Source organism: Lepidochelys olivacea (assembly GCF_965140295.1).
Source record: "Lepidochelys olivacea isolate rLepOli2 genome assembly, chromosome: 7".
Lineage (NCBI taxonomy): Eukaryota > Metazoa > Chordata > Testudines > Cheloniidae > Lepidochelys > Lepidochelys olivacea.
Genome location: NC_140417.1, coordinates 40,426,002 through 40,436,068, shown reverse-complemented (window position 1 = coordinate 40,436,068; position 10,067 = coordinate 40,426,002). Strand labels below are relative to the sequence as shown.

Genomic DNA, 10,067 nt, shown 5'->3' with positions numbered 1-10,067 from the left:
AGGTCCAGCTGCATTTGAATACTGTTTTCGTACTCAGCTCAATGTGCAGAAGCAGTCAGAAAAAGCTAACAGAACATTAGGAACCATTAGGAAAGGGATAGATAATAAGACAGTAAATATCATAATGCTAATGTAAAAATCCATGGTACATCATAGAATATCAGGGTTGGAAGGGACCTCAGGAGGTCATCTAGTCCAACCCCCTGCTCAAAGCAGGACCAATCCCCAACTAAATCATCCCAGCCAGGACTTTGTCAAGCCTGACCTTAAAAATATCTAAGGAAGAAGATTCCACCACCTCCCTAGGTAACTCATTCCAGTGTTTCACCACCCTCCTAGTGAAAAAGTTTTTCCTAATATCCAACCTAAACCTCCCCCACTGCAACTTGAGACCATTACTCCTCGTTCTGTCATCTGCTACCACTGAGAACAGTCTAGATCCATCCTCTTTGGAACCCCGTTTCAGGTAGTTGAAAGCAGCTATCAAATCCCCCCTCATTCTTCTCTTCCGCAGACTAAACATCCCAGTTCCCTCACCCACTGTATAAAAGCCAGTCAGCTGCGAACCAGCTGAGCAGCGAACAGCAGAGCGGCTAACAGAGGGAGTTTGCCTGGAATCTGCCTGAGAGAAGGTATGCTAAGGGCTGCATTAAGGAGGCTGTGTTGGTGAGTATCTGAGTGTCTGTTGTGGGGACAGTTTGACCGTGTGCTTGATTGGTGGTTTGAAAAGTGTGAATAGGGAGTGCTTTGTTCCAGGTGAGTCTCGAGTGGGCCTGACAACCATGCCTTGAATAGTGTGTGCAATTCTAGTCACACCATCTCAAAAAAGATATATACAAGTTGGAAAAGGTACAGAGAAGGGCAACAAAAATGATGAGGGGTATGGAACAGCTTCCATATGAGGAGAGATTCAAAGGATTGGGACTGTTCAGCTTATAAAAGAGACAACTGAGGGGGGATATGATAGAGGTCTAGATAATCATGAATGATGTAGAGAAAATGAGTAAGGAATTGTTATTTACCCTTTCACATTACACAAGAACTAGGGGTCACCCAATGAAATTAATAGGCAGCAGATTTAAAATAAACCCAAGGAAATACTTCTTTGCACAACACACAGTTAACCTGTGGAACTCATTGCCAGGGGATGTTGTGAAGGCCAAAAGTATAACTGGGTTCAAAAAAGAACTCGCTAAATCCATGGAGAATAGGCCCATCAATGGCTATTAGCCAAGATGGTCAGAAATGCAACCCCATGCTCTGGGTGACTCTAAACCTCTGACTTCCAGAAGGTGGGACTGGATGACAGGGAATGGATCACTTGATAAATTGCTCTGTTCTGTTCATTCTGAAGCATCTGGCACCAGCCACTGCTGGAAGACAGTACACTGGGCTAGATGGACCATTGTTCTGGCCCAGTGTGGTCATTCTTATGATTTATGCAACCAGACCTGAGATACGAAATCTGGTGAAACTGGGATAGCCAAAAGTATACATTTTTATATCACAAGCAACTTTTTGGTAATACATTATTAACGTGTATTTGACACATTTTCAAACTTTAATTATGGTGCTGTAAATCCATATAGAACACGTAATATAGTGTAGGCCCAAAATAGTCAGCTACTGTCGCTAAACATTAATATATTGTAATTTTAAATAGAACGTGGTTTACTGCTGAAAAATGGCTGCTTGATAGTTTGATGGGATTTTAATCAATTCAAGACTATTGATCTTAATCTTTGGAATATATTTTGTTTGCTTTACATAAAGCAGTGAACAATCTACAGGATGAATTACTTTGTTGAGTCTTTTGAAGCATAAAGTTCCTCCATGTAGTTGTAGCTGTATTGAAGCTTTAAATGTTTATACCTTTTTGTACTACTTTGAGGTCAAAGCATAACATAAAGCAGCGCATGTGAAACATAACAGAGAAGTATCGTATTGTAACAGAGAAATTTGTGACAACATAGTACAAATCTCATTGTTTTAAAACAGAGATTGGTTCAGCAGAAAATCCTGTTCAGAATTAACTGTGAAGAACCAGGGACTCAATTTGTACATCAAGAAAAGCACCAGAACTGTGGGTTAGTGTCCAACAATGTACGTGCTTTTGAGTTCTGTCTCCTTGTGTTTTCCTTTTGAGAGGAAGTAAGCTGCTAGACTCAATCTAAAACTTGGAAAAGATTTTCCATCAGACCCAAATGTTCCTATTCAGGAAAAAGTAAATATACTAAACATTAAGAAGGCAAATGGAGCCATATATACCACTGGTAAGAGGCTGTAACCCTACTGACTGTGATGAGGGTGAATTTTCCATCAAGTCTTGAATGTTTAAGGTTAAGACAAACACAACCACCAAAGGGACAATTCCTGGGAATGAAAAGTTTAAGTCCTAGTGATTTGGCAAATTTAGAAATGCTATGTATCGGTTTTAAAACATATAGAAATGTATGGGAATATGATTCCTAAATATCATAGAATCATAGAATATCAGGGTTGGAAGGGACCCCAGAAGGTCATCTAGTCCAACCCCCTGCTCGAAGCAGGACCAATTCCCAGTTAAAATCATCCCAGCCAGGGCTTTGTCAAGCCTGACCTTAAAAACCTCTAAGGAAGGAGATTCTACCACCTCCCTAGGTAACCACCCTCAGACTGACGTGGAAGTAAAAACTCTGGATTCAAATCTCTGTTTTATTTCATCTCAAGCTCTCTTTCCTTTTCTCAAAAGGGTTTTCACTGAATGCTGAGGACAGGAAAAAGGAGTCTGAAGAATGGATACATCCAAGTGTTTTGTAATGATTGATAAAAAGAAATCAAAAGAAAGTTCACACAGAAATTTCAGTTAGTATTTTTTTTCTTCATATCCTTGGTGGTGCTATTTTATCTTCAGTGGACAGACTTCTTTCCAGCAGCATGTTGTTAACTGCTCTAATCAATGTTTGTAGAACACTTAGATTATTTAAAGTTTTAGCTGCAGTAAGTTATTGCAGAAAACAAATGATAAGCACTTTGAAAATTTGGCCACTTGTGTACACTTGTGTTTGTTTCCTGGAATAATTTAGCTTACTTAGGACGTCTAGAATAGATGTATTAACATCTATGGTGTAGACCTTATCTGCTGAGCTCTTTTGAAAATCTAGCCATGAGTGTTGCAATTGGAGATGCTGAGTGCTTTCGAAACTTTGGTCTTTATTTAAAGTATCTAAATGGTAGCAGAGCTGTTTTGAAAAGTTAGTCTTGACTGTGCATGCTGACTGTGACCAAGAGCAACTTCCTGGACAAACCTTATTAAGTTAAACTTTATTGAATTAAGTTTAATACGTTTGGGTCCATTGTATTGAAATGAAATTGTTTGTGTTTTTGTACGTAGCTTTTCTAGGAGACTGACTAATGTACACCTTAAGGAAACGATAGGAACTTCCAGGACTTGTTTGGGACAATACATGTGAAGTGGGTTTCCTAAGATGTACTTAGAAAGCCTTTAGAAGCTACACGTGGGGAGAGAAAACCATTGTCTACTGATTACTTACTCAGAAACTGCAGATAAAAGACCTAAAACTGTATAAAGGAGAGAATAAACTTCTCATGAGGGTGCTAGTTCTGTGCTGAGGCTGTAATGAACTTGTGACCATAGGAGAGAGCCCCTCTGAGGGGTTTGCAGGACTATTTATCTGGCAGAGCACATGTTAGATTTAGAGTGATCTCTGGGAAGGTTATGAGCAAGTGCATGGGTTCTCTCATATTGTTTTTAAGATGTTTTCTCTGTGATACTTTTATCCTAAGAATAAAATTGCATAGAAAGAGCTGTATGGTATCTTAATTGTGAGCAGTTACGCAGTTGTTAGACTCTGAAGAGAAAGCAAACAGGTCTGCTTAGGCAGTCTGCCTTTTGCTGGGAACAGCACAGTAAAGGCATCATGGTTCAGCCTGGAGATACCCCACTTAGAAGGGGGAGGGGGTGAATGTGTGTCTTCTCTACCCAAGAGAGGCAACAGCATGGGGTGCTGGAAGCCTGACAGCGAGTGCCTTGCTGGACTACTGTGGGGGAAATACAAGTGCAGTTGCCCTGCATTGTGACATTTTTAAAAAATCTGGCCTACAATGGCTTCTGAAAGTCTTTCTGACAGGATGGGGTGTCAGGTAATCCTGTACATTTGCCAAGTTAGCTGTGTCTTTTTTTCAGGTAAGGTATTTCCTGAGAGGTGCTTTTGCAGGTCTCGGGTTGCTCTTCCGGTAGAAGTTTAAGGAACGCATGGCACTTTTCACACAAGTTGGGACAAACTCAATGTCCTGGCTAACATTCAGTCTCTCTTGCACTCTCACCCTAAAATTTTATTGCTAAGACTTACTAGGTGCTTCAGTTGCATAATCTCAATTCACTAGTTTATAAAGCTTTGGGGGTGTCTTAAGGGTGAAAGGCTGTACAATGACATATTTACTACTGTGATGGTCTCTCTGGCCCAATGAGATTTGCATCTCAGAACACATGCACACACCTTGCAGCTGTCATTCATCTGAAAGCAACCTCTGCATGGTGGTCATGAGTGAGTCCCTGTGGTTACTTTGAAACAATAAGCATTAGTTGTGGTCACTCCATATTAAAATACCTATATTTCTTTACGGGGGAAAAAAGTGTCCATCTCAGTGTGATCTGATACCTGCAGTACCTTACTGCTTTAGCACATATTCCTGCGTTGGGCTTTACTTTTCACAGTGAGCTTACAGACAAACTATACTTTCCTGCAAGCTGTATTTTTCTTTTGCATCTTAAAATGTGATTTTGCGACCATGTCAATTTTAGCGCAAGAGCTAGTTGATTCATCCTTGTCTTCTCCTATCCTCTGAGTGTCCTCTTCATACAGTCTTGCTTAGCAACCCTTCCTCTCCTGAAGCCCCAGATCTAGAGAGATGAATGTCACTGGTAAACCCTCCATTAGTGCATGCTGGGATATATCTGAAACTTTGAGATTAGGGCTCCTCATCAGATCATAGCCTCAAAGAAGAGAGAGCTCAGATTCCACCCTTAGAATGAATGATTGAGAGAAAAGATGCACGGTCAAAAGGCAGACTTTCTTTTAAAATTAATAGACTCAAAGGCTGAGATGGACAGTCCAGGAAGACAGAATTTGTTTTACAAAGAAAGATGAAGAATATTTTTAAAATTGGAGATAAGCCCAGGAAACTGTTGGCATTTGCAGTTGAATGTGATCTACAAATACAAGCAGTACTGCTTATAAAAAATGGAAATTAACTCTAGGATTTTTCTTTGCTGCATATTAACTTGTTTAAGTATAATACCAGTCATACTTCTGATGAAGCCTTGTATTTTTTGTTTCTTTTTTTGTCTGACAGTGACCTTCTTGTCTAGATGGAAGACTACTCCTAACGTTGAAATACAACAGGTACAGAATAGGTGTCAAAAATTTAGGCCCTGAGCTGAATGGATTCTCTTAATTTTGAGAAACTGACACTCATTTTGACCCAGATTGTTGCTATAAGTAATTCAAACTAGTATAATCCCTACTGCGATTTATATGGACTCTGGCCATTGGGCCACACTGCCCTGATCCTAGGAGTGACTTATATGGACTCTGGCCGCTAGGGCGTACTACCTGCCTGCTAGGTGGGGGTTATATGGACTTGGGCCACTGTGCTACACTGCTCTGACACTCTGAAAAATGTTACCAACAATAGCCACCAAAGGCAAGGGAACAGTGGTCAAATCCTCAGCTCGTGTAAATTCACTGATAGATCTATGACAATTAAAACCAGCTGAGGATTTAGACAAATACATTTAATGCACATGGATTTTAAGGCTATAAAAGAATGCTAAATTGTATTATACTGTTCAGCCATTAAGGTGGCACTGTGTGTAATATACCTTATTTAAACGAACCTCAGCCATACCTGGCAGAGCATTAAAGGATTTCATGATGAACACATCTGGTGTGTATGAGCAAGCTCTCTAGCCAGTCCAAATCTGGTATAGGAAAATGACAGAGTGTAGCTAAGTGACTCTCTAATAGAGGAGATATTATTACCTGCCTGTGACGGGGTGGAGTGGCCCTGTTCTGGTACTGCATGGGTTAACCCTTCCTTCCTAGCAGAGAAGCCACGCCCCTGAGGCTCTTCTGGGAATGGTCCAACTGGAGAACAGGTATAAAAGCCTGCAGAGCTGGTCAGTCTGGGCTGACTGCTGGAGGGGAAGGAGGCACACCACCAGCTTCTGAGGAAGGACAGTCTGTGCTCCAGGATCCGGAAGCTAGCCAAGTGAGGATGCGCCCTGGCAGAGCATGTCACAGCAGGGGAACAGACCGGAGGACCCCTTGACATGGAGGACCCGGAGATTAGGGTAGGAAGTGAGGCTCAGCATGTTTGGGGAGGATCCCAGCCGAGCTGGTGGCAAGAGGAACTTGCCACTACCAGGGCCCTGGGTCGGGACCCAGTGGAGAGGATGGGCCCGGGTCCCCCTACTCCCAGCCACCTGCCCCCCTGGGGTGGGGGAGGGGCTAGCATGTGAATCATATGGCTCCAGCCACTAGACTGCTCTACCCCCTTGCAAGGGGGGAATCATAGGGACTCCAGCCACTAGGCCACTCTACCCCTCCTGCAAAGGGTGATCTATGGACTCTGGCCATTGGGACGCACTGCCCTGATGCAGGGAGTCACTTATATGGACTCTGGCCATTTGGCTGCACTGCCCTGATGCTGGAAGCAACTTATATGGACTCTGGCCGCTAGGGCGCACTACTCGGCTGCTAGGCAGGGCCGGCTCCAGGCCCCAGCATTCCAAGCAGGTGCTTGGGGCAGCAGTCAGGGCGGCAGAGTTTCCGCCGCCGCGGCAATTCAGTGGCAGCTTCTCTCTCTCCTGCCATCCGCGGCGGCAATTCAGCGGCAACAGGTTTTTTCACTGCTTAGGGCTGCAAAAACGGTAGAGGCCCTGCTGCTAGGTGGGGGTTATATGGACTTGCGCCACTGCGCTGCACTGCTCTGACACTGGGAGCAATTTATATGGACTCCGGACATTAGGGCACACTTCCCTGACTGAGGGTGATTGTGTGGACAGAGGCCATGAGGCCACATCGGGCCACCCCCTGAGAGGCAAGCACGCGAGCTTGGGAGTGGCGAGGTCCCAACACCCCATTTCCCTCTCTGCCCCAAAGGGGCAATAAGGTGCTAGGCCAGTCACAAGGGGTGGAGAACGTGGGCATCGATCAGGGCCTGAAAGAAGGACTCGGACACCCAAGATGGAGCCAGAGAAGTTTCTGAAACGGCTGTTGGACAACCGACAGCCGCAGGTGGCACAACAGCAACTGCGGGTGGTGCAGCAGCAAGAAGAGCCGCCGCCGCCGCTATTCGGGAGCTGACTGCCCCACAACAAGCAAACCGCAACAGCGACACTGGGAGCAACTGTTCCAGCAGATGGCAACCTTGCTAAGACACGCACCAAGTCCTCCCCCAGGTGTGGCCTTGGAGGACTACCAGTGCGCCTAAGAAAGATGGGGCTAGTTGATTCAGCCTTTTGTTCTCCTATCCTCGGAGTGTCCTCTTCATACAGTCTTGCTTAGCAATCCAGAGGAGGAAGGAAGACCCACCCCAACACTGACAGCAAGGCCCCCATTTTGAGATCCATAATGATTTACTCTATTGGGTGGTCCAGGAGCCCCAGTCGAAAGAAGACCTGTACCAACTGTTGGTCCTGCAGTGGTTCTGGAGGAACTTACTCCACTTGGTTCACTCAGTACCTTGGGCCAGCATCTGGGGAGGGAGAAAACGCTGCAACAGGTGGCCCAGAGATTCTTCTAGCTGGGCATCCATCCAGAGGTGCGGGATTACTGAGCCTCTTGCCCTGAGTGCCAGAAGGCCAGCCTGAAAGGGTTACCGAAAGCCACCCTTGTGCCCTTGCCGGTGATTGGGACGCCCTTCAAGAGGATTGGCCTGGACTTGCGGGGGGGGCCCTTGGAAAAGAGCAGCTCGGGCCACAAGTACATCCTCGTCATGGTCGATTATGCAACACAGTACCCAGAGGCGGTACCTTTACAAACCGCCATGGCTCCGGTCATTGCCAATGAGCAATGCAGATCTTTGCCCGTGTTGGTCTGCCGCGGGAGATACTGATGGACCAAGGGACTAACGTAACTTCTAGATTGATGGTGGAGCTATGCCATCTGTTAAATATCCACACCCTTAAGACCTCAGTCTACCACCCTCAAACAAAGGGGTTGGTAGAGAGATTTAATGGCACCCTGAAAGCACTGCTGAGAAACTTAGTGGAAGACGACCCTCAGCACTGGGATAAGCTTCTCTCAGCACTCCTCTTTGCTTTGCGAGAGGTGCCTCAGGCTTTCACAGGGTTTCCCCCCTTTGAACTCCTCTATGGGAGGAAACCTGAGGAATCTTAGATCTCCTGAGAGAAACATGGGAAGAATAGGAGACCTGGGTCAGAGGATCCATTCAATATATCCTCCACCTATGGAAGCGGCTTCGAGAGTTGGGAGCCTTGGCATGAGAGAACCTGGTGCAGGCCCAACATAGTCAAGAGGCTCAATATAATAAGGGGGTGAAGATGAGGAGTTTTGAGCCTGGGGACCATGTCCTCTTGTTGTTACCCTCCTCTGAATCTAAACTGTTAGCAAAGTGGCAAGGCCCCTTCGAGGTGACCAGATGAATAGGCCTCTCGACTACAAAGTTCGGGTGTCGGGGCGAAGGAAAGACACTCAGGTCTACCATGTGAACCTTCTCAAGGCCTGGAGAGACTGGAAAGGCCTGATGATCGCCCTATACCCTCCAGAACCCCAACTGGGGCCATTGGCCAGCAAACCGGCGGAGCCAGGGGCGGCAGCCATAGGCCAAGAGCTTGGCCTGGTACAGCAGGAACAGGTACGACAGTTGATATCAGCCTTCCCCGCTGACTTGTCAGCGCAGCCAGGGAACAGCACATTGACCAGCCATCATATCACCACAATCCCCAGCCACAAAGTGAGGGAGAATCATTGCCTGCTCCCCAGGAAGATGTGGGAGACCATGCAGAAAGAGCTTGAGGTGATGTTGGCCCTGGGAGTAGTCGAAGAGTCAAGGAGCAAATGGCAGAGCCCAATAGTGCTAGTTCCCAAGCCGGATGGAAAAGTCAGGTTCTGCATTGATTTCCGTAAAGTGAACGCAGTCTCTCGCTTTGATGCATATCCCATGCCCCAGGCACTGCACTGCACTGCTCTGACACTGGGAGCAATTTATATGGACTCCAGACACTAGGGAACACTACCCTGACTAAGGGGTGATTGTGTGGACAGAGGCCATTAGGCCACATCAGGTCGCCCCCAGAGAGGTGAACACGCAAGCTTGGGAATGGCGAGGTCCCGACACCCCATTTCCCCTCTGCCCGAAAGGGGCGGTAAGGTGCCAGACCAGTCACACTGTCATACAGTACACTGATACATTCTGATCACCTTAGGGTTTGTCTACACAAGGGAAAAGCCTGCAGTAGTTGATATGTACTAAGTCCCCCTGTGGACACTCCTAAAGTGCCTTTGTGCACTTTGGAAGTGTATAAAGCTAAACCACCTGAGGGAATTCAGTGCACAAGAAGTGTGTCCACATGGAGAGAGTGCAGAATAGCTAGTATGTTTTAATTTCACACCCTAGTTCTCTACACACTAACTCCCTGTGTAAACAAGCCATAGTTTGGTTTAGGAGAGCCAATCTATTGCTAATTTTCTCAAATTATTGTAATGGGACGTACTGGAGTAGCTGTTTGAGTCCCCCCTCACAGCCAGGTGTCATTTTGCAGTCACCCAGCCCGTTTGCTCCCTCTTGCAGGTCCAGTAAGAACTCATTCAGTTCCAAGGTAGGTCAAACAATACCCTCCTGATGCTCCATTTTACTGAGTCATAGAATCATAGAATATCAGGGTTGGAAGGTACCTCATGAGGTCATCTAGTCCAACCCCCTGCTCAAAGCAGGACCAATCCCCAACTAAATCATCCCAGCCAGGGCTTTGTCAAGCCTGACCTTAAAAATATCTAAGGAAGGAGATTCCACCACCTCCCTAGGTAACGCATTCCAGC

General features: G+C 45.9%; 1 long non-coding RNA gene across 1 annotated transcript in view; it reads left to right on the top strand.

The window, feature by feature from the left end:
• The first annotated feature begins 224 nt into the window (after positions 1-224).
• LOC311523202 overlaps positions 225-10,067 on the top strand; it is a 66,541-nt gene continuing 56,698 nt past the window's right edge. Inside the window, exons 1-2 of the long non-coding RNA XR_014712291.1 lie at positions 225-306; positions 515-632. This is a non-coding gene — a long non-coding RNA (uncharacterized lncRNA). The remainder of the gene's footprint in view (positions 307-514; positions 633-10,067) is intronic.